The sequence below is a fragment of the Cebus imitator genome, unplaced genomic scaffold, assembly GCF_001604975.1.
Source record: "Cebus imitator isolate Cc_AM_T3 unplaced genomic scaffold, Cebus_imitator-1.0 Scaffold4, whole genome shotgun sequence".
NCBI lineage: Eukaryota > Metazoa > Chordata > Mammalia > Primates > Cebidae > Cebus > Cebus imitator.
In genome coordinates this window covers 10,028,590-10,054,208 of record NW_016107319.1, presented here as the reverse complement: position 1 = coordinate 10,054,208, position 25,619 = coordinate 10,028,590, and the positions used below count along the sequence as shown (strand labels likewise).

The 25,619-nt window shown below is 38.0% G+C and overlaps 1 long non-coding RNA gene across 1 annotated transcript; it reads right to left on the bottom strand.

Moving 5' to 3' along the window:
- Positions 1-1,025: 1,025 nt before the first annotated feature.
- Positions 1,026-24,678, bottom strand: LOC108307592. The gene is made up of 2 exons (XR_005201314.1): positions 24,558-24,678; positions 1,026-3,701 (listed from the first exon to the last, which is right to left on the bottom strand). It is a non-coding gene; the product is annotated as an uncharacterized LOC108307592 (long non-coding RNA).
- Positions 24,679-25,619: the final 941 nt, after the last annotated feature.

Here is a 25,619-nt window from a genome sequence, read left to right as displayed (position 1 = left end):
GGTGCCCAAGGATATACTATCTCCGGATCCTTGCCAATACTTGCTATTTTCTGGTTTGTTTTCTGATAGTATTCATCCTTATGGGTATCAGGTATTTGACTTTTCTTTATTTGAAGGTTCTAGTTTTTCTAAAATTAACCTTATGAGTAATGTTTTGTAGCATTTTGTTACAATAGCTTGCCTATGAATGGTGAAGCAAAAAAATTTCATTTATTCTGCCTCAGTAAACTTATTCCAAAAACCTTTTAAAATATTCCATCGAAGTAGTTGCTCCATCATTGATACACTTACACAATTTTCTCTTAAAATATTGTTGTTGCTAGATTGACTATTGCTACTGTAATAAAAACTACATGAGGATAAGGAGCATGTGCTCTATAAATATTAAGTGATTTTTGAGAAGATACATTCTTCAGTGCATATCTTTTTCTGGTATACGCAGAGGTACATGCGTGCACACACACATGCACACAAATCATTATATATTTAACTATTGAAAAAGGATCTAGAAAATACCATAAGCTGAGATACACTAGAGACCTGTACTTTCAGTCACCTGTAAATCAACCTCCCAACACTGCCTATTTTAATTATTTCTTAAAACTTCAGCATTTTTTCTATATTAACAAGGAATACAATTTTGTTGCCAGGTTTTTTTTTTTCTTCTGAGATAGAGTCTTGCTCTGTTGCCCAGGCTGGAGTGCAGTGGTGCAATCTCAGCTCACTGCAAACTCTGCCTTCCAGGTTCAAGTGATTCTTGTGCCTCAACCACCTGAGTAGCTGGGATTATAAGTGTGTGACACCATGTCCAGATAATTTTTACATTTTTAGTAAAGATGGGGTTTGCCATGTTTCACGGGCTGGTCTTAAACTCCTGGTCTCAAGTGATCTGCTCGCCATGGCATTCCAGAGTGCTAGGATAACAGGTGTGGACCACCGCACCCAGCCCATTGCCAGATTGTTTTACATCTGTTATTTTGCCATTTTTAATTATGGAGTGAAGAAAAAATGAGAACCCAGTGGTATGTAGCCTTTTGCGCTTTATTATTTAACGAGAAATCTCAAAGGAGACCTCTAAACATCTCTCATCAAGCTTAGTACAATTTTTCAAAATAATAGATTAAGTATAACATGACTTTAAACTGCACATAAAATTACAGAGGCTTTTCTCCATGTTTATTTTATGGCTACTTAAACTTTTTTGCTAATTTTGATATGTTCACATTCTTATTAGCCATGTTTCAGGTATATATGGTGTATAAAGTTCATTATTACAAAAGTGATATAAATCTGTATTTCAAATAAACTTAAATTTTTGGAAAGTAATTGGTTTGACTTCTTTCCAGAAATAATTTAATAGTCTTAAAAAAAAAAAAAACTCACGTTATGGCTAACGAATAGTTTATGAGACTTTACCTCTGTTCTTTTCTTGTGGTTGGCTTGTGTTTGTATTATTATTATCTTCAATTTTTGACTTTGTAGTAGGAATATTTTTTCAGCTACCTGTTCATTTTATAAGGTTAAATTGTATTAAAATGGTTAAATCTGTGAAAGGGGAACATGTAGACTGCAATACATTGCAATCCACTGAATGGATGAGGACACCTGTGGTAGAAACTGCTGGCTGTTCACCATAATTCGTTTCCTCTTCTTGAGCAAATAACCAGGCTACATTTCCTGGCTTCCCTTGTGGTTAGGGGTGGCTCTGAGACTGAGTCATGACCAATGGAAGATGAGCTTCAATAATGTGTACCACTTCCAGTCTGGTCCCATAAAAAGCCTCCTAGAAGTGATTCTACTTGGTTCTTCCTTCTTCCTGCAGGAAGCGATGCAGGTGGCTATGCTGACCATAAGCGGAAGTTGGCAGGGCCTCCTCTGAGTGATGGCATGTCTTGAGCTGTCCTGCTGATCTCATCACCAGAATGTTAGCTAAGCAAGAACTAACTTCCTATCGTGTTGAGCCATTACCTGCTTGGTCTATGTATTACTGCAGCCCAACCTGCCTGAACTGATGCTACCCCTAACACACCCTCAGCACTGTTGAGCCCTTAGCCTTCCTTCAGGAAGACTCACAGTCCACAGGTGGCGGGTGAGAGGTAACTCTCTATATCTGCACCAGAAGAGGACACCTCGTGTCATTCAGATTTTAACTCTTAGTTAGGCTTTCTTTCCTTCTCAGTGTTTAGCCTAAAAGTCAATAGAAATAGCAGTTCTAGTAATTTTTTCCTAGACTCTTGGATTTCTTACACTTCCCTTAGCAAACTGTTGCTTTAAGAAACTTGGCTCTTTGTGTTTCACATTTCTTCACTGGGTCAATGTTGTAACTGCTATAAAATGACAGCATAGGTAGGAGTTTGGTATTGGTAGGGTTGTATTATTCTGAAAGAAGGTAAAAAAGAGATCTGATACTCATTCCATTGTCCTGGCAACAGAAATAAAAGCAGCATGAAATATGTAACTTTAATGTATTTTTCATTGCTCATGCGCCCTTATATGGGATTTCCTGACTGACTTTCTTTATTCCATAGTGTCCTAAGTTGTTAATTTGACATATGCAAAGCATTTCTTGTGTTGCTACCATTTTATTTCTTTTTTTAAAAAAATGAGTGATGGGAAATAGAGCTCCATCTAAGTTCCAGTCCCATTTGGTGTGAGACTGGGCAACCTGATTCAGCCCAGATCTAACTCTTTCTCATTGGGGTTAGTTTTTGCTTAAGTTAGCCCTTCCCCTCCGTTCCCACCCATGGAATAAATCACCAGTGCAAAAGAGAGTGGCAGTCCAGTTGACACACTGCCACTAAATAGCTTCATCCTATTTTCCTGGCCCCTTCCCCATCTGCCCATCTTCATCGTATACAAATGGATATTAAGCAAATCTATGACCATCCAAAGCAGACAGCATTTTTAAAATGAATAGGGCAGGCTCAATCTCTACCCTCTCGTTGACAGAATTAAAACTGATGAGAAAGTGAAACATTACTGCAAATGTTTGCTTAAGAATGGGGAAGTTGGGCCCAACCCCTCCGTATTGCCAAATGTTACATGGAACATCGTAAAATCAAATTCTCACATCTTGTTGTCCTCCCATTAGATCACATTAAACTCTGGCAATGAGGCCAGCCCGCCTTGGTGGTTTTCTGATTTGTGGTTTGCTCTTGGCTTTCCTTGTAGGCTTTAAAAATGATTTTATTTTGCGAACAGTCAGTGATAGCCAGACTCTAGAGTAAACTTGCCTGAGCCAACATTTGCAGTAATAACATTTCACGTTATCAAGAGTTTCCTGAAGGACTGCAAAGAATGAAAACAAAGAAGAGCTTTTCTGGTAGTGGTTGTTTTTCTTCAGATGCTGGTAACCTCCCTCGTAGAGAGGCTATGAATTTAGGCTTTGAAGAGCTCCTCACAAGCATCTACAGTTCTTTGCCTTTAAGGTGAAACTAGAGAACTGGAACAGATTTAGGTTTTCTTGTTCCCTGGCTTGCTGGACATGTAACTGATTCTCCCTTGTCCTTTTCTTGGGTGGCTTTTCTGATTATCTTGTTCGATCTTTCGTAGCGTGGGAGGTAGAGGGTGGTGGGCTTGGCAGAGGTTGCTCTGGGTCAAGAAGGGGAAAGTTCAGTTTAGGTAAGTCCAGCTAAGTATTCCAAATAAGGACTTTCTCAACGCTCCTCACAGTGTTTTTCTCCAAAAAGTATTTATGCTGCCTGTATGAAGAAAATGAAAAGTGATCTTCAGAATAAAGTGTACAACTGGTTTTCTCAGTACTTTGATGCTGATGGGGATGACGAAAATGGGGATTATGTCATAACGATTCATTAATTAAAAATAATAGGTAAATGAGCTTATTATATTAAAAATGAATGTCAGATAGGTACACATTACCTTGAAGTGTTTTAAGATCAAATTTTTTAATCGTTTATTTTTTAATTGTGGTAAACTATGCACAAGAGTCATCATTTAACCATTGTTTACATTTGTTGTTGTTGTTGTTTGGAGATGGAGTTTTGCTCTTGTCACCCAGGCTGGACTGCAATGGTGCAATCTCGGCTCACTGAAACCTCTGCTTCCTGGGTTCAAGCTATTCTCCTGCCTCAGCTTCCCAAGTAGCTGGGATTATGGCATGCACCACCACCCCTGGCTAATTTTTTTGTATATTAGTGGAGACGGGGTTTCACCACGTTGGCCAGGCTGGTCTTGAACTCCTGACCTCAGGTGATCCATCTGCCTTGGTCTCCCAATGTGCTGGAATTACAGGCATGAGCCACTGCGCCCGGCCCATTTTAACCATTTTTAAGTGTACAGCTCAGTGGTTTTCAGCACACTCACATTGTTATGCAACCATAACCACCACCCATCTCCAGAACTTTTTTTATTCTTGCAAAACTGAAACTCCACACTCATTCAACAAGTCCTCATTTCCCCCTGCCCCCAGTCCCTAGTAACTACCATTATACTTTTGGCGTCTATGAATTTGACTGCTTTAAAATATCTCATGTAAGTGGAATCGTACAGCATGTGTCCTTTTGTGACTGGCTTGTTTCACTTAACATAATGTCTTCAAGGCTCATCCATGTTGTACTATGTATCAGAATTTTCTCGTTTTTAAAGGCTGAATAACATTGCATTGTATGTATGTACCACATTTTGTTTATTTATTCATCTATGACTAGACTTGGGTTTGCAGACTTACTTTCATTAGACAGCATCAGTACGATTTGAATGGCAAGGATTGATGTTCTGAAGAGTAGAACTTGAATAACTATGCAAATTCCCTCTGTTTGAAATTCTTATAAGCCAAGCCAGACTAATAAAATTATATTGATCAATTTGCCAACATGTATTTACTGAATGTCATGTTCTTTTCTATTTCTAGTTTTATTTTTGTAGAGATGGGGTTTTGCTATGTTGCCTGGGGTGCTCATGAACTCCTGGGCTCAAGCCATCTGCCTGCCTTGGCCTCCCAAAGTCCTAGGATTACAGGCATGAGCCACCACACCTGGCCACCTTTTTTTTCTCTTTAATAATATAGTCTTTTTAAAATTACAAGATATATCATTGCAAAAAACTATACAATACAGAAAAGTATGAAGACGAATATAAAGAGAACTTGATAAATTGTAGCCCTGTTAATACTGTGAATATTTTGGGGATATATTGTACCAAAATGATATCAATCTAAATATAAGCACGGTAGATATAGATGGTGATTTTTAAAACTTATATAGAATTGGGAACAGATTTGTATGCTTGCAAACTGCTTATGTTTATTAGCAATATATTTGGGACATACATAAATATAGTTTTATATATTAAAATGCTTTTAAGCATTTTAAATTGTGGAAACTTTATATGAACTTTCAGAATATTAATTTATAAAAATTGGAACATTTCTAATTTAAGTGGTCAAGGGAAGTCTCCAGAACTCACCAGCTGAGACCAACAGCTAGTTGCAATAGTTTTTGAGGCACCCCTCAGAGACCCAACAATTCTGTTATGGATTGAATTGTATCTCGTAAAAAGATGTCGAAGTCCTACCCCCTAGTTCTTTTGAATGTAACCAAATGCTTACAGGGTATTTGCAGATGATCAGGTTAAGATGAGGTTATCAGGGTGGACCCTAATCCAACATGACTGGTGTCCCTACAAAAAGGGGTAATCTGGACACAGACACAGGTACATGCACAGGAAGACCGCCAGGTAAAGATGAAGGCAGAGATCAGAGTGGTGCATCTACAAGCCAAAAACCCCAAAGATTGCCAGCCAACACAAGAAGTAGGAGAGAAGCATGAAAGAAATTCTCCATCACAGCCCTCAGATGGAACCAAGCCTGCTGACACCTTGATCTAAGAGTTCTAGCCAACAACTGTAAGACAATAGATTTCTGTTTTTTGAAGCCACCTAGATTTTGGTACTTTGTTATGGAAGCCCTAAGAAATGAATATAGACTTCCAAAAACATGATTTGAAACCACTACTTTATGTCATGATTGTAAAAGTCTGCAGGTATTCCACTGTATGGAAGTATTTAATGTACTTAATCTGTCCTTATTAATGTACACGAATAGTCAGAATATTCGAGTATTTTAAAATATGAAGCTGTGAACACCCTTTGAAGTAAATCTTTACATATGCCCTGTTGTTTTCTTAAAATAATTTATCAGAGGAAGAATTGTTGGATTAAATAATAAGAGTATTTGAAATTTTGATATTGCTGCCAACATGCTCTCTAGAAAGCCTGTACTAAGTTATTCTCCTGGATATCAGGTCTAAGAGTATATATGTTTTTCTACATTCTTACTGGATCCTGTCATTCTTTTTTAAAATCTAAATTTAGTTTTAATTTTTACTAAGGGAATATATGAAGGTATCTTAAGTAGGTAAATTTGTTTTACACGACACAGAAAACAGCAGTACTTGCTGCACCCTTCTCCGCCTCTGACACTCCTCCGTGGCAACCGCTTTTAATTCTCATAGGTATTTTTTTCTGTTTTGTTTTTGTTTTTGTTTTTGTTTTTTACACTTACATTTCTAAATATCTTGCTTATATTACTACTTTTAAATTTTTTCAATTTTAAATATTATTTATTGACTTCCTATGATGGAAGATTAGGAAGTACCTCTCTCATATATGCTCTCCCCCATATTCCTAAACAATTGATATCACAATTTTAGTTAAATCAATATTCAGTATATATTATTATAACTGTATTTTTCATTTTTGATGGAGTCTTGCTCTTTTCACCCAGGCTGGAGTTCAGTGGCACAATATTAGCTTGCTGCAACCTCTGCCTCCTGGGTTCAAGTGATGCTCCTGCCCCAGCCTCCTGAGTAGCTGGGATTACAGGCACATCCAGCATGCAGGGCTAATTTTTGTATTTTTAGTAGAGACGTGATTTCACCATGTTGGCCAGGCTGGTCTCGAACTCCTGACCTTAAATGATCACCTGTCATGGCCTCCGAAAATGATGGGATTACAGGCATGAGCCACTGCACCAGCCCAGTGATTATAAGCAGAACTTTCAACTGAGTCATATAGCATGCTATATATATATATTTAAGACTCCCTGTTCAGGATTCATCATTAATTCATTTTTTTCTTTGCTTACCTTTTGTAAATATATTACTAATTTGTATGAAAACTCTCTGCCTGAAGCCTACATATCTTTGCAATGAATTTTAACACTGTCCTATCGGTTTAATTTTTTTTTAATTATCCTTCCAGTAATCATTCAACCTCCTGTACCTTACTTTCTAGATTTGCTGCATATTTATCACTCTGGATTTTCCTTCACAGTAATCCTGAGGATTTCCTTTGCCTCTATTCTGTGTTGTATCTCCTGCTTCCTGGATCCTGTATCTTCCTGTTATCTTGATTTGCTACCTTGCTTTGTTGGAATTGTTCCCACTGAGAGAGTAACAGAACCTTCCTCTTGTTTTAAACTTCAATGAAATAGTCTTAATGATTCATCAGAAGTATCATATAGGTTTCTGGTGGTAGCTTCTCTGTTTTGAGGGAATGTGTTCTTCTTCAGGGTCCACAAGGGGGCGTAGTTTTAAGGACAAGAACTTCCCAGTGTGGTGACCCCCTCCCATCTCTCTCCATCCAGGAGATTTAACGGTTTATGTTTGAATTTCACTGGCGTGGGAAGAAACTAAGAGTCAATCACCCCAGTGGAAGTTTAAAGGAACTCCTTTCATTGGCCAAAGGAAATTGGGGAGGTGGGAATTTCTCCTAGGATAAATTTCCCTGCTCCTTCACCCATGCAGAATTTCCAGCTCTCTGGAATCCCCTCCCACATAGTAGGAGCTCTCTTTCCCCTGTTGGATTTCCCCTCTGGTGTCCACTTCCACCCAGTGTGGGAGCTACTTTTCCTCTGCTAAACTCCATCTTTCTCTCTCAGTTCCCCTCCACTCAGTGTGGAAGCTGCTTTCCTCTCCTGGATTCCATCTTGCTGGATTCTCTCACTCCATGTGAGAGTTAGCTGTTTCCTTCTCTCTCCTTCTCCAGTTTCTCTCTCTCTCTATAAATAAATCACTTTCTACAAACACTTTTGAGTCTGGCATTTACTGCACACTGCACCGTGGTGCACTCTCTCATTCTTGTGGGGGCAGGAGGCCAAGAACATGGAGAAACCTCTCAGGGGAGCTGAGGGCACCCTGAACCCCTGAACCCCAATATAACAGTTTGCTGAAGAAAAGCTTTTCTTAACAACAGTGATCATTAAGTTATAGCAAGTGTCTTTTCTTGTGTATTAAGGTAATAATATATATTTTTTTCTTTTTTAAGCTCTTGGTGTAGTAAATTACACTAAAAGACAGACTAATGTTAACCTATCCTAGCATTTCCATGAAAAAGACTGCTAGTTCATGCTATAATTCTCTTAATGCACTACTGTGTTAAAATTTCCAATATTAGCTCTCTGTCTGTCTATTATTGCTATATTGGAATGCTTGTGATTTTTGCACATTGATTTTGTATCCTGAGACTTTGCTGAAGTTGCTTACCAGCTTAAGGAGATTTTGGGTTGAGACAATGGGGTTTTCTAAATATACAATTATATCATCTGCAAACAGAGACAATTTGACTTCCTCTCTTCCGAGACAATTTGACTTCCTCTCTTCCTATTTGAATGCCCTTTATTCTTTCTCTTGTCTGATTGCCCTGGCCAGAACTTCTAATACTACGTTGAATAGGAGTGGTGAGAGAGGGCATCTTTTTATTGTGCCAGTTTTCAAAGGGAATGCTTCCAGCTTTTGCCCATTCAGTATGATATTGGCTGTGGGTTTGTCATAAATAGTTCTTATTATTTTGAGATATGTTTCATCGATACCTAGTTCATTGAGAGTTTTTAGCATGAAGCAGCATTGAATTCTATCAAAGGTCTTTTCTGCATCTATTGAATTAATCATGTGGTTTTTGTCATTGGTTTAGTTTATGTGATGGATTACATGTTACAAAGCGAATAAAATACCTAGGAATACAACTTACAGAGGATGTGAAGAACCTCTTCAAGGATAACTACAAATCACTGCTACAGAAAATAAGAGAGGATACAAACAAATGAAAAAACATTCCATACTCATGGATAGGGAGAATCAATATCGTGAAAATGGCCATACTGCCCAAAGTAATTTGTAGATTCAATGCTATCCACATCAAGCAACCATTGACTTCTTTTTCAAAATTAGAAAAAACTACTTTAAATTTCATATGGAACCAAAAAAGAACCTGTATAGCCAAGACGATTCTAAGCAAAAAAACAAAGCTGGTGGCATCCTGCTACCTGACTTCAAACTATACTACAAGGCTATAGTAACCAAAATAGCATGGTATGGGTACCAAAACAAATATATAGACAAAAGAAACAGAACAGAGGCCTCAGAAATAATGCCATACATCTACAACCATATGATCTTCAACAAATCTGACAAAAACAAGCAATGGAGAAAGGATTCTTAATTTAATAAACGGTGTTGAGAAAACTGGCTAGCCATATGCACAAAACTGAAACCAGACCCCTTCTTTACACCTTATACAAGAATTAACTCAAGATGGATTAAAGACTTAAATGTAAGACTTAAAACCACAAAAACCCTAGAAGAAAACCTAGGCAGTACCATTCAGTACATAGTCACGGGCAAAGACTTCACGGCTCAAACACCAAAACTAATGACAACAAATGCCAAAATTGACAAATGGGATCTAATTAAACTAAAGAGCTTCTGTACAGCTAAAGAAACTATCATTAGAGTGAACAGGCAACCTACAGAATGGGAGAAAATTTTTGCAATCTATCCATCCAACGAAGGGCTAATATCTAGAATCTATAAGGATTTTAAACATATCTACAAGAAAAAAACAACCCCATCCAAAAGTGAGTTAAGGATATGAACAGATACTTTTCAAAAGAAGACATTTATGTGGCCAACAAATATATGAAAAAAGCTCATCATCACTGATCATTAGAGAAATGCAAATCAAGCCCACAGTGAGATACCATCTCATGCCAGTTAGAATGCTGATGATTAAGAAATCAGGAAACAACAGATGCTGGAGAGGATGTGGGAAAATAGGAATGCTTTTACACTGTAGACAGTGTGGTGATTCCTCAAGAATCTAGATCCAGAAATTTCATTTGACCTGGCAATCCCATTACTGGTATATACCCAAAGGATTAAAAATCATTCTACTATAAAGACACATGCACACGTATGTTTATTGTAGTACTGTGCACAATAGCAAAGACTTGGAACTGACCCAAATGCCCATCAATGATAGACTGGATTTAAAAAATGTGGCATATATACACCATGGAATACTATGCAGTCATAATAAAGGATGAGTTCAAGTCCTTTGCAGGGACATGGATGAAGCTGGAAACCATCAGTCTCAGCAAACTAATACAGGAACAGAAAAGCAAACACTGCCTGTTCTCACTCATAAGTGGGAGTTGAACAATGAGAACACATGGACACAGGGAGGGGAACATCACACACTAGGTCTGTTGGAGAAGTGGGGGACTAGGGAAGGGATGGCATTAGGAGAAATATTTAATCTACATGATGGGTTGATGGGCGCAGCAAACTACCATGGCACATGTATACGTATGTAACAAACTTGCATGTTCTGCCCATGTATCCCAGAACTTAAAAGTATAATGAAGAAAATAATTTCAGTATTTTTGGGGAGACTTTTGCCTCTATTTATCTTTGGGTTTTTGGGTGGGTTTCTTTCTTTCTATTTTTATCTGGTTATGATTCAGAGTGATGTTAAATTTGTAGAATGAGCTGAAAACATTCCATCTTTTTCTATGTTCTGTAACAGTGTAAATAATACAGTAATGATCTGTTCTTTTTAGGGGGTTTTTTTGGTCTCTTTTTTTTCTTTCACTGCACGAACTCACAGGATTTTTGTAGGTTTAATACAATGTGCCCATATGATTGTCTGGGCATTGTGCCATTTCTAGAGTTTTGATTTCCTCTAAAGTTTTTTTATAGTTATTGGTCTTAGAGTGTCAGCTCTTTTTTGAGTCAACTTTGCTTACTCAACTTTTTCTACTAAATAATTTATTTCAACTAATTTTTAGATTTGTTTGGCATAAATTTGTATATGAGTTCTTATGATTAAACATTTTTCCCACATCATTTTTTCTATTTACTTATTTTTATCTTTTATTTTAGGTTCAGGGGTACATGTGCAGGTTTGTTATAATATAAATTTGGTGTCATAGGGGTTTGGCATACAGATTATTTTGTCACCTAGGTAAAAAGTAGAGTACCAATAGGTAGTTTTTGGATCCTTATCTTACTCCCTCCCTCCACCCTAAAGAAGACTTCACTATCAGTTGTTCCCCTCTGTGTCCATGTGTACTCAATGTTTAGCTCCAACTTATAAATGAGAACATGTGGTATTTGGTTTTCTGTTCCTACATTAGTTTGCTTAGGATAATGGGCTCCAGTTTCATCCATGTTGCTGCAAATGAGATGATTTCATTCTTTTTTATGGCTGCATATATTCCACAGTGTATATGTGCCACATTTTCTTTATCCAGTTTATCACTGATGGACATTTAGGTTGATTCCATGTATTTGTTATTGTGAATAATGCTATAATGAACATACAAGTGCACGTATTTTTAGGGTAGATTAATTTATATTCCATTTAGAATATACCCAATAATGGGACTGCTTGACAGAATGGAACTCTATTTTAAGTATTTTGAGAAATTGCCAAACTGCTTTCCATAATGGCTGAACTAATTCACATTTCCATCAGCAGTGTATAAGGGTTCCCTTTTCTCTACAACCTTACCAACATGTTTTTTTTTGACTTTTCAGTAATAGCCATTGTGACTTGTGGGAGATGGTATCTCATTGTGGTTTTGATTTGCATTTCTGTAATAATTAGCAATGTTAAGCATTTTTTCATATGTTTGTTGGCTCCATGTGTGTCTTCTGTAAAAAAGTATCTGTTTATGTCCTTTGCTCACTTTTTAATGATGGTGTTTTTTCTTATTAATTTGTTTAAGTTCCTTACAGATTCTGGATATTAGACCATTATCAGATGCATAGTTTGAGAATATTTTCTTCTATTCTGTTTATACTGTTGATAGTTTCTTTTGCTGTGCAGCAGTTCTTTAGTTTAATTAGACACCATTTGTCAATTTTTGTTTTGTTGCAATTGCTTTTGGCACTTCTGTCATGAAATCTTTGCCATGTCTAATGTGCAGAATGGTATTCCTAGTTTAGGGTTTTTATAGTTTTGAGTTTTACATTCAAATCTTTAATCCATCTTGAGTTGATTTTTATATATGATGTAAGGAATAGATCCAGTTTCAGTCTTCTGCATATGGCTAGACAGTTATCCCAGCAGCATTTACTGAATAAGGTGTCCTTTTCCCATTGCTTGTTTTTATCAGGTTTGTCAAAGATCAGATGTAAGTGTACCACCATTATTTCTGGGTTCTTTAACCTGTTACATTTGCCTATGTGTCTCTATTTGTACCAGTGCCATGCTGTTTTAGGTACTATAGCTTTGTAGTGCAGTTTAAAGTCAGGTAGTGTGATGCCTCCGGCTGTATTCTTTTTGCTTAGGATTGCTTTGGTTATTTGGGCTCTTTTTTGAATATTAGAACTCTTACCTCTACATTTTATGTCTCCATTTTTCTACTCATATATCTTTGTACTGTATTACTACTGTGTTTTGGGATAATTTTTTAATCTCAACTTTCCAGCTAAGTTATTTGATATTCATATTTTTTCCATTCTTCTATTTAGCCTATAAGTTGAATTATTTAAATCAATAGTTATACTTTAAATTTCTAATTATTTCTAAAATAATTTTACGTTTTTCCATACCATACCTGATCTATTTTATGGACACAATATTCTCACATCTCGTTCTCTCTCTGTCTCCCCCCCCCCGCCGTGTGTGTGCATGCATGTGTGTCTGTGTGTGTGTGCGTGTGTGTGTGTTTCTGCTGTTTCCTTGATGTAGCAAGTATTCATTAGTATCATTTTCTACATCTTCCTTGGTGAGAGAAAGTTCATGCTGCTGAGTCATGCATCACTTCCATCTCTGCTATTATGCCATTAAGTTTCTATGCTTATTGACCAAGCCCTAGGGTAGCCAGTGAAAAAGCCTAAATGAAATCCACAGAACAGGTTTTTTCCTCCTCATTAAGTAGCCCTCTTCTCAATGGAGAAGCCTGTGGTGAGAATTTAGTGGAACACAAATATTCTTCTACTCTGCCATTCTGAGGACTCCATCAATAGGTCTTTTCTCCAGACTTTCTCACAACTAATTCTCTAATCCTTTTTCTTTCCCATCCATGACTGTCTGGATGGGAAACCATTAGCTCTTTTGCATGGACTGTAGATTCAAACCTTTCTCTCTCTCCTTTCAGGCAAAGTGTAGAGCCAGATGCACTATTTAAAGTTTGCTCATTGGGTGTACTTGGTTTCTCAAGTTGCCTGCTTGCCCTCTTCCAAGTGGTACTTTCCTTCTTCTCTTTCTTTCCTTTCCTTTCCTTACTGCTTTAAAAACTTTTTTTGGGGGGCCAGGCGCTGTGGCTCAAGCCTGTAATCCCAGCACTGTGGGAGGCCGAGGTGGGTGGATCACGAGGTCAAGAGATCGAGACCATCCTGGTAAACATGGTGAAACCCCGTCTCTACTAAAACTACAAAAAATTAGCTGGGCATGGTGGCGCGTGCCTGTAATCCCAGCGACTCAGGAGGCTGAGGCAGGAGAATCGCCTAAACCCGGGAGGTGGAGGTTGCGGTGAGCTGAGATCGTGCCATTGCACTCCAGCCTGGGTAACAAGAGGGAAACTCTGTCTCAAAAACAGAACAAAACAAAACAAAAAAAAACTTTTTTTTTTTTTTAGATGGAGTCTTGCTTTGTCATGCCTGTCTCCACCTCCCAAAGTGCTGGGATTAGAAGCGTGAGCCACCTGGCTAGACCAAAACTTTTTAATCAACTTTCACTTCTGCTCTGAAGCTTGCCTAAGTCTTCCTTCTGCTTTATGCCCCTCAGTTGAATTCTGTCTTCTGAAGAGGCAAGAATTGAAGTTGCTACAGACCCATACAGATGAGCCACTGATAACTTGGTTTAACTCAGATCTCTTCCACCACTAACATATTTGGTGCCATGACCTGGATACTGTCCTAGTGGTAAGAAATTTCTATGCCTCACCTTCTTCAGCTGGAGACATCCGACCCCTCATGCATGGCTTCTCTCTCTTTATGTCTTTCTATCCTGCTTTCTCTATGTATGTTAAGAAATGGCTTTGCACAGCCACGTGGACTTTCCACCTTGAGGACAAGTCTGCTTCCTTGTTTTCACTTTGCATGTCATGTGACTTATACATTTCCTGTTGTTTGCGCACCGTGGTTCTGCATTTGTGCCACAGGACAAGTATGGATGCCTGTGTAGATATTCCCTGAGGTTTATATTTCTACCAGATCAAGTGAGCTTTAAACCTTCCTCTGATTTTTCTTTCAACTAAAGTTGTCTCTAAAAAAAAAAAAAAGACAAAAAAATACATAAAATTTTGCTAATTGAACATATTGATTTTTCTGATTGTCCTTATATTGGGCTACTTCTAATTAGGGGCTTTAATATGCAGCAGTTCAATTTTAGCTGGTGCCAGCTACAAACCAAACTGACACTTCTTTCTTCTTCTTCTTCAGTCAACTAGTTATAGGGAACCCCTCATAAGGCCATGTGTATTAGTTTATGGAGAGGTTGCAATGTAGCAAGAGTATTTGGTAAATATATATTTCTCAAGAGGGAAATAGCTTGCTCTGATAATTTTAGGATTTACCTATCAACACTTGCTGGAGTGTCTGTATATTATCTGCATCTGCAACAATTTATAAATCGTTATATGTACTGGGTCGTAAAGCCAGAGCTTCTTGAACTGCAGCCTCCACTGGCTTTCAGAGACTTCTCTTATTCTAGGCCTTACTAAAAACTGGCAGCTTTAACATGTACTCACTTTGGCAGATAGTTGCATGAATGGCCCCACTTAATGGCTGCCATTATCTGTACATTTTGACTTATAACTTTATAGTCCCTTTTTATCCGTTGTTGGGCTTAGCAGTGAGACTTGCATTGGTCAATAAGATAAAAGATAATTTGACTGAAGAAGAAGCTGAAAAATGTGCTGTGTGATTGTTTCTTTTTCCAATCTTGTACAATATTAGGTTGCTGGAAGATATGACACCATGTGAAAAAGAGCTGAGTTTTCTCAGCTGAGACTATTCCAGAATAGTAAGTTCCCAGTTGACTGATAAAACAATTATAAATGACTTTCGTTTTAAGCCACTAAATTTTGATGTAGTTCGTTTTATAATAATATTAAGGTGCTAGATAACTGACACAATTGGTAGATGGATAAGAGGAGCACACTCAGATATCGAACTCATACACATTGACTTCTGAATGGAAAGGGCCTATCGAATACTACCTTTTTCATAGCTGTAGGGTTTTCAAGCCACATTGTCTTATCTTTCACTTTGGAGATTCCCTGCAAAACCTCAGAAAAATGGACTCCTGAAACCCTCTCTGAAATGTCTTTCAAATTTTCAATCTTGTTAGCTGACACTGTGGCACACCACTGACTCGCATCTCCTTTCTGCCTTCCAGACTCTACAAGAACACATCTCATTGTCAGAGTCTAAATCATATATGAACCTAAACTGCAAAAGAGCCTTGCACATGTAATATTTATCTTTCTAGAGCTTGACATATGGGACCAGAATATAGAATAGAAAGGACCGTGAATAGATATCGAATACCAACAGATAATATTTATCCATTCACAACCCGCAACTTGAGAAAACACTGCTAGACTGAATCCACCTTTCCAGCCTTAACACTCACTTTTCTTTTTCTTGGCCAACCAGATTCATTCTTCTCTGTACTCATGTCACACTAAGCAATTTGCTCTTTTCAGCTCTGCCTGTTTAAATCCTGTTGATCTGTCAGGCTTATCTAAAAAATCATTGCGTCTAATTAGCTTTCAGGAATACTGTATTAATCTATTCTCACACTGCTCTAGAGACATGCTTGAGACTGGGAAATTTATAAAGAAAAGAAGTTTAATCGGCTAATGATTCTGCAGGCTATGCAGGCTTCTGCTTCTAGGGAGGCCTCATAAAGCTTACAGTCATGGCGGAAGGCAAAGGGGAAGTAGATGCATCTTCACATGGCTGGCAGGAGAGAGAACAAAGTGGGAAGTGCTACATACTTTCAAACAACCAGATGTCTTGGGAACTCTGTCACAAGACAGCACTAGGAGGATTGTGCTAAAAACCATCAGAAACCACCCCCATGATTCAATTACCTGCTCCCAGGCTCCTCATCCAATACCGAGGATTATGATCTGACATGAGATTTGAGTGGGAACAGAGCCAAACCATATCAGATACCTCCAGAAAGAGAGGCTTTTTCTCTCCTTTAAAATTCTTTCATGATTTGTACTTCTTTCATGATACTTCTCCTATTTCACCTGGCATTACTGTAATATTTGCACATCTCTAATCACCTTCTTCTATTGTAGAAAGACCTTGGGAATAGGGATACATTTCTTAATTATCTTTGTGTCCCATCTTATGTTAATAACATATTTTGGACAGTGTGTATTCTCTATAAATATTAGTTGATACAAATTGAAGTATATTCACAGACAATGTCTGTGTTTGCTAAATATTGAGTTGAATATGGATGGTACTCACTCCCAAGCAGCTTACAGACTGCTCACCTTGGACAATATTTCTGCTCTGTACCTTCGAAGAAGACAAAGTTTATAATACTTTAAATGGGACACAGTTAGTGATTTGGGTTCTCTCATAACCTACTGGGACAAGATTTGGCAGGAGAGGTATAGGGAGAAGTAAGGAAACTTATTCTCTTAAAGCTCATTTTTAATTAATAAAAGTTTTGCTACAAGAAGTACTTCACCCATAAGAAAGGACTAATAAAATATTCACAAAGCTGCTTTATTTCCCAGCCAGTCCTAGCTTAAGCACAGTGAAAAAGAAGTTTTTCGGCTACATTACTTTTCATAGGATGTACCTTGTCTTCTTAGTTCCTGCAGAACATGCAGCTTCCTGGTTCATGTTATTCTCACGTTCCATGATACTGTAATTTGTGACATCCCTTCCTGCCTTCTCTTTCACCTTCTAAAAGAGGAGGCTACTGATTGATTTTCACTCCAGGTGGGCTATCTTTATAATTGAGTTAGCTGTTGACATTCATGGAATTTTTCCTTTGCCATGTTCTATTAATAGGAGAAAATGGGTGGAGAAGAACCTTATGTGCCATATTCTATTCAGATTCTGGTTGTGCTTTAGGAAATGGAAGAAGCCAAGAAGGACAGGAAGAGGCGTAGCCTGTGGTCTTTGAACCCACCAGACTGTGAATATATAAATTTCTCTACTCGGTAGGCCTGAGTGAGACAGATGTTTTGCAGGCCCACAGAGGATGATCTTCTCTATATGAAAACATAGATGTCAAGTGTTGTATTCAGCCATGAGAGATGACTGCCCTCTGTTGTTTCAGAATTAAGAAAATGGAGACTCAAAAAGCTGGGTGCCAATGGAAAAATCAACAAATATAGCTGTCACTGAGGAAAGCAGTGCAGTAAGATTTTGTTTTACCCTTTGCCAACCTCAGCTCACCAATATGCAGGCTACATATGTTTAGAATTAGCAAGTAATGTTTTATCCTTCATTTCTCCATTCCCATCCCCCACTCTTTCAGTTGCTTATTCAAAATGGAACTAAGCTTACAAGCTTCATGGAGGTCACCCACCTCTCAATACAGGTGCAATGGAAACAGCTCCCTCCTAACGTAGCTCTTCCCTGACCACCTTGCTCTCTGACTCTCATTAGGTATGGAGTGATTTTATTTTCACAGTTCTTTGGAGGGCTAATGAGCTTTTAAGAAACACCTGCAGCCACTCCAGATTCTACACAGCGACTTCAGTTTTCAGAGAATGTTTTAAAGAGTACCTGGCTGGGGGGCAAATTCCTTGCCCAGATAAATGGAATTGCAGCCATGAGAGCAACTTAATCCAACATCCACATTCACTTTTTTTTTTTCACTGATATGCCCAAACTCTAATGCCTTCATTTCCCCTTCATTTGCAACAGCAAAGCCTCCTTTACCAGAAAAATAAATGTGCAGTTGGCAAGAGCTGAATAGAGGTCTGCTTAAATGATTTTTAATTTATGTTAAAATGCTAAGAGCAGTTTTCCAGGTCCCCAATGAATATCTCACAAAATGAAGTTTTTCAAAGCCTACCTTTAAAAAAGGAACTAAAAGATTTAAAAACATTCCCTTTAATTTTAGCTGCCCCAACTGTATCTTTTATTCCTGCCCTACTGGGATCAAACAGCTGGTTAGGAGTTTATACTCACTTGGTCTTAGTGCTCTGGTCTGAAAGTTAGAGACCTGTCTTCTACTTCTGCTTCCAAACAAAAAGCTGCGTAAGTTTGAGCTTATCAGTTACTCTCTATACTTCCTTCTCTCATAAAATGGACAGTAACTTGGATTTAAAGTATGTAAAGGATCAAAAACACTTTTAAGAAAATACCTAGTTTTTCTGGATGCTTTTACACTTGTGACATGTATTATTTCTTTCAATTGGCATCTGCTTGGAAAGAAATCACACAGTAGTTGACCATTCAGACTTGTCACCTTTTTTTTTTTTTTTTCATTTTAAATTCAGGGGGTACCTGAGCAGGTTTGTTACCTGAGTATAGTATATGATACTAAGGTTTGGGTACAATTGATCCTGTCACTTAGGTACTGAGCATAGTACCCAATACTTAGTCTTGCAATTCTTGCCACTTTCCGTGCTCCCCATACCAGTAGTACCTGGCTTCTGTTGTTGCCATTTTTATGTCCATCAATACCCAATGTTTAGCTCCCACTTATAAGTAAGAACATGCAGTATGTGATTTTCTGCTCCTTTGTCACTTATGGTAATGGACTCTAGCTGCATCCATGTTGCTGCAAAGGACATGATTTTGTTCTTTTTTATGGCTGTGTAGTGTTCCATGGTGTGTATGTACTAGATTTTAAGAATCCGGTCCACTGTTGATGGCCACCTAGGTTGATTCCATGTCTTTGCTATTGTGATTAGTGCTGTGATGAACATGCAAGCGTATGTGTCTTTTTGGTAGAAAGATTTGTTTTCTTTTTGGTATAAATCCAGTGATGGAATTGTTGGGTCAAATGGTAGTTCTTTCAAGTTTTTTTGAAAAATCTTCAGACTACCTTCCAAAGTGGCTGAACTAATTTATATTCCTACCAATGCCATTAAAAATGGCGCCCTGCTCTCAGTTGTGAGTCTAGAGAAACGTCTGCAGCTTTTCCTGGTGTCTTTCCCTTACAGTGTCTCCAAGTCTGTCCCTAAGTTAGTTCCAGAACTTGAGGGAGACAAAGTGTTCTCCCTTGGCCTGGGTTGCTCAGATCCCCAGTAGAAAGATAATCACAGAGGGAGGCTTTCTGTGTTTCCTACATATTGGGATTCACTCATTTTTTTCAGCCTGATGCTGTTATGGGGGCTATCTGTCAGTATTCTTTTCTCCAGGATCTGGGTGTCCTTCATAATTCTGGGGGATTCTCATTTTTCTTCTTAAATGAAAGCTCACAAAGTTGATCTTTATGTACTATCTTGCTATTTTCAAGTAGCCGGAATGTGCTAAAAGCCTCTAATCTGCCATTTTGGAGAAAACAACTTGTCAACTCTTGAGACTCTCGATTATTGATTATTATGGCCTAATTTTTAAACTAGGCTTTTATCTGCCACTTAATATGAATCAAGGTTAAAATTTCAACAACTGTTTATTGCACAAAGATGTAGTCATCGAGATACACACCAGGATAAGTGTTTGAAGAATAAGAATTATCTCAAATGTTCAAACTAGGTCATTAAAGTACTATGAAATAGCTACTTATCCACTGCATATTTTAGTTAGGTTTCAAAATATTTCTAGTACCGTCCTAAGTTCTGTAGGGGATTCAAAAGTCACATAAGGCCTTGTCATTATGTAACTTACAGTATACTTTTGGGTACAAAATTGTTATGTGTGCACACACATGTGCCTGTGTATATGTAACACAAATGACCCACGTTAAATGAGGCATGGTAATTTCAAATGTAAGCAGCTCAGAGAAGAAAGACAGCATTGGAAGTATAAATGATCATGAAAATCTTAGACTTTGGATGCATGACAGAGGAGAGAAAGGGAATTCTAGAATGTGAAAACAATGTGAAAGACAAACGAAGGAGCTCTATGGTCTGATAGTCAACTCTCCAGGAGAGGCATGTTCACTTAGATGGCTCAGATTTAAAAATCAAACCAAATTGAACTTACCATCATTTTTTTCTGAAACTCACTTGTTCTATGTTCCATAATTCAGCAGGACCCTAGTATTCACCTAATTCGTTAGTCGGCTCAGCTGCGCGTCATCCTAAACTCTCCCATCCCTATTCCTTCTATCTTGTCATGCTTTCTCTGTTCTGGGGCTGCCTTCTGAGGGCTCCTAGGATGCTCATTTCCTGAAGGACTGGAATAAGAACAAGATTGTTACTGACCCCATCTCCCACCACTCATTTAAATTCTTCTCTCTCATTGTCTCCCTTTGAGAAATTTTGCCCTTGAATTTCTCATCTTGGGCTAATGTTTTCAAATTAGTTAATTGATTTAGATTGGCTACCCAACTCTATTCAGGCACTTCCTTGAGTTAAAACTTCTGGACTAAATTCCTAGTTTCCTCACAAGACAGTCCATCTCTGTCCAGCCAGAATAGCTAGGATAACAGAATCTGGCTACAGTCTCAGTTTCTTAATCCCCTCTTGTTTATTTCTATTCTGTCTGCCTTAGTTTAGGCATTCATAATCTTTTGCTTGGTGTGGTCAATTGAGCTAATATGTTCAGCAAGTGTTCATTCTCTCTTTCTTCTCCCTATGGGTAGAGAATCCTACTGTGTCCTGTAGACACTGAGCTTGGCCATGAGACCCTGGCTGGTGGAAGGTGGATAGAAGGGCTGCTGTGCCAGCTGTGAGTAGAGGCTTTAGGAAATACTGCACGTTTCTGCTCACCCCTACTACCTCCCTGCACTCCTGCCATCTATCAATAGAAGAACAGAGAAGATATTGCTCCTTCATCATGGATTTGGAAATGGAAAACTCATGGAGCACACATGAGTCTGCCTATGTAGTCTGGAGCCAAGCCTGCCCCAGCCCAGCCAAGCTAAAATAGACCATGGCTGACCCACAGACCTGTAAGTAAGAAACTAATTTTGCTGTTGTAAGCCACTAAGATTTTGAATTGTTTAGTAAAACCTGACATATATTCCTGAATTTTTATAAAAACCTCCTACCTTATCTTCCCAGTCTTACTTTCCTCCCATCTACCCTTCACATTAGATTAAATAAAAATTCTTCAATAGCTCCAATAGCTCCAATGTTCCGCAGGATAAAAATCCAAAATGGAATAAGAGACCCTTACTTGCCAGCCTGACCTGTATTTCTGTCTTGCATTTTCAGCTCTGGTTATACCTACCTACCTAATGTTCCTATAATTCACAATGTTTTCTCCCAGTGTCCTGTTTTGCAAATGCAGTCAACTGTTTCAAATACCTTAGCCCATATCCCCTCCCTCTCCCACCTGATGGATGGGCTGATGAAGAGCTGATGAAGCCCTTTCCCCTGCAAAAAAACTCACAAGGTTTGAGTGTTGCCACTTCTAGAGAGCCTTCCCTCACTCCCCTAAACTCTCGAAACTATTTGCCTAATTCCAAGACAGCAGACTTTGTTGAAATAGATTATTTTTATACCTCTTTTTCAGTTTGATTGTGAACAATTTGCTGATAGGAAGTTTGTCTTTTCCTCTTTTTATTCTCAGGACTTCACATTTGTTTCACACATTAAGCAGATTAAATTTAATTAATTTGCACATATACACCATGGAATATTATGCAGCCATCAAAAACGATGAGTTTGGGTCCTTTGTGGGGACATGGATGAACCTGGAAACCATCATTCTCAGCAAACTGACAGAGGATCAGAAGATCAAACACCGCATGTTCTCACTCATAGGCGGGTGTTGAACGATGAGAGCACATGGACAAAGGGAGGGGAGCACTACACACTGGGGTCAGTTGGGGGGAAATAGGGGAGGGACGATGGGGGGTGGGGAGCTGGGGGGGATAGCAGGGGGAGAAAAAAAAATAAATAAATACAAATTAAAAAAAAAATTTAATTAATTTCATTAAATGTTTTAAAAAATTTTAAATTCAATTTTTAAAATTTAATTTCATTAAATTTTATTAATTCTCAATAATGATGCTATGGATATTTAGCTGATTTTGACATTTAATCTGCTTAATGTCCCTGTACCTGGTTGAACCACTTTCACTTAAGGTACACATACCACAAATCTGAACCACCTTCTCTCTCACCAAGGTGTTACTTCTGGAACTGTATTTGAAACAGTAAGTGGATACAACCATGTAACCAATGCCCCATCAACAAATAAAGCATTCCCAACATCCTTCTTCTTTCATCAGTCGCTACAAACACTTCCCAGAGAGTAAGTATTTTTCTAACTTCTGTCACCATAGATCTGTTTTGCATATTTTAGAACAATGTATAAATGGAATTAGAGAGTATGCCCACTTTTATGCCTGGCTTCTTTCTTGCTCAACATGGTAATTTGTGAGATTTATTCAAATTATTGTGTATAGCAGATTATTTTTATTGTTGTGTAGTACTTCCCAGTATAAATATATCACGATTTTTCTATTACACTATTAATAATTATTTAGGTTATTGTCAGTTTTGGGCTTTTATGAATAAAGGTGCCACAAACACATTTTTGTACATGTCTTTTGGTGCACACGTGAATTTCTGCTGAGTAAAAACCTAGGAGTGGAATTTCTGGTTCATAGGGCATTTTATGTGCTTACCTATGGTAGATACTTCTAAGCTCTTCTCCAAAGTGACCATACCAAGAGTTCCTCTTGTTTTTATGTACTCATCAGCTCCTGGTCTTGTCAGTCTTTTTACTTGTAATCATTGTGGTGGACATGTTGTGTCGTTAATTTGTATTTCCCTGATGAGTAATGACATTGAGCACTTTAAAAATATGTGGGTCCTTTTCCTTTCTTTAAAAAAAAACACATTTAGATATCTTTTATGAAATCTCATTTCTCTTTTGGGTTATCTTTTTCTTATTTATTCATATGAATTCTCTTATCTCATAAAATGAGTTGGAAAGTATTCTCTCTTTTTATATTCTTTGGAAAATTTAATGTAAGGGTGACGTTATTTCTAATTTATTCTCTAATAGTCAGTGAACATAGCACATGAGCAGATGAGCCCTGGAATCAGACTGCTGGGACTGAATCCAGACTCGGCTACTTTCTTATCATTGACCACCTTGGAAAAGACACACAACCTGTTTCTGCCTCAGCTTTCTCATCTATAAAATGGGGATAATAAAAATACTTACTTTATAAAATCTTTGTCAGCATCTTTGAGTCACATGTAGAATTCTCAGTACCATTTCTGGCACACAGTAGGAGTTCAATAATTATTATTTATCCATTTATTCTATGTTTTTGCATATGGTGCAGTCTTTTTGAAGCTGAAGCCATGCCCTCCTTATGATGTTGGTTCAATAATAAGCATTCCATGGGTTCAGGAAGTAGGCGGAAACTTTCAAAGCAATGCCAAAATCAAAATCTTCTTTACAGTTGGTCTTTCCTTAGGCATATTTTTTCTCCTTTCCTTTTTCTCTATTTTGTGAGACATCAAGGAAGAGACGTAAGAAGCTTTCTGTGGAAATAGTACCCAGAGAAAGACACGGATGGTACTTTCTTGGGCTTTGGGCAATGTCCCAGGTGGGTGTGGGTCCACATGGCAAATATTCCAGTGCTTAGAGGGGAGTTTGGACTTTTGATTTTTACTGCCTGGTAACTAACCTCAGAGATCTTCGGTTTTTCTTTTTAACAAAAGGAAGCCCAGCCTTCCCAGGGTGCGGTTTGAATTCCTGATTTGGTGGTTGTTCCAGCCTCTGAAAATTCTATGCAGCTTTAAAGCAATGATAGTTACTGCTGTGCAATTTTTTTCTTTTTCCTTTTAACCTTTGTGTTATTAAAATGCCACTGAAGTGGAATGTTTGTTTTTAACTGGCTTATATCTCAGATTTAAGATCTCACATAGATCTCTGATGAACTGTGAAACAATTAATATTACATCTTCATCAGAGAAACTATGGAAATTAGGGTTAAATAGGTCTTCCTGTGGTTTTCTCTATCTTTTCCCGGCTTTACTGGTTTCTCTGTCTGCTCTCCCTATGTCTTCTCTCAGTCCGCTCTTTGGAGTTTGAAATGAATGATCCATTCCAGACCTCCCCTATCTACCCCCACCCCAACATACGCACATTCCTCCTCTTGCACAGTTCCTGAACTATAGTCCTTTATATAAGAGAGGAAAAAATAGAAAGATAATAACACTTCCGTAGATTCGCATAGCTCACATGTGTCTGGTCTCCTGAGGAGAAATCGCTCCATTCAATAAATCCCATGATCCAGCCACAGAAATCCTTGCCATTTCAAGAATGATTTTCATGATTCTGTGCTTTTGCTTAAGACTCAGTTGTTTGAAATCCTACTCATCTTCCATAGGACATTCATCAAATGTCGCCTCGTGATGTCATTCTGATGTCAGAATGGGGTTATTTTTTGAGTTCCTTTTGCATTTTGCTTATGCTCCTATTGTAATATTCCTGTCAAATCCCAATTCAGAATCCTGGGTGTGCAAGCAATGTGATTTTATTTTTCTGTCACAAATTTGTATCTTTTATGGTCAAATCATAGATATTTCCTTCCTCCTCTTCTAGGGATTTTATCTAAGTACAGATGTGGTAGTCACAGAATCAATGGCTCCAATTCTTCACCTTTCTTTTTACAGAGTGACTATTCTGATCTCTTGACTCCAGATTTGGCCAAGGGACTTAGTGGGATATTAGCAGATACATATCAGTGGGATATTAGCAGGCATAATGTGATTAGAGGTTTGAAACATATGCAGATTTGGACATGCTGACCTTTGTACCTTCACTGGCATCATAGGAAAAACCAGCCTCAGCTAGTCCACTATTCCTAGAAAAAGGGTAAGAGACGTGTCCAGCAGAATTTATCCCACTCCACCTCAGCCTAGATCAGCTAACTCTCAGCTAACATGCAGACACATTTGCTAAATAAGTAGTTACTATTTTAAGGCACTGAGTTTGGGATAGTTATGCAGCATTTTTCTAGCAAGAGCTAACATCTATTGTGTAGATTTGGGGCAAGGTAATAGTATTTTAATAAGACTTTTACATTGTTTGATATATCTTTGTTCTCATCTACTTTTTGGTCATCAATCCATTGAAATGGCTGTTATGTTTTTCTCATACTGACCAATAGGTCTTTAAAGCTCAGATCTCTCTCTCAGCAACTTGTTATTTTCCCATGACTTACTGGAGCATGGAAAACTCAGGCTGTCCGGGGGAGTTCTGTTAGAGATTAGTTACCCTGCCCTAGATAAGGTAGCTCTG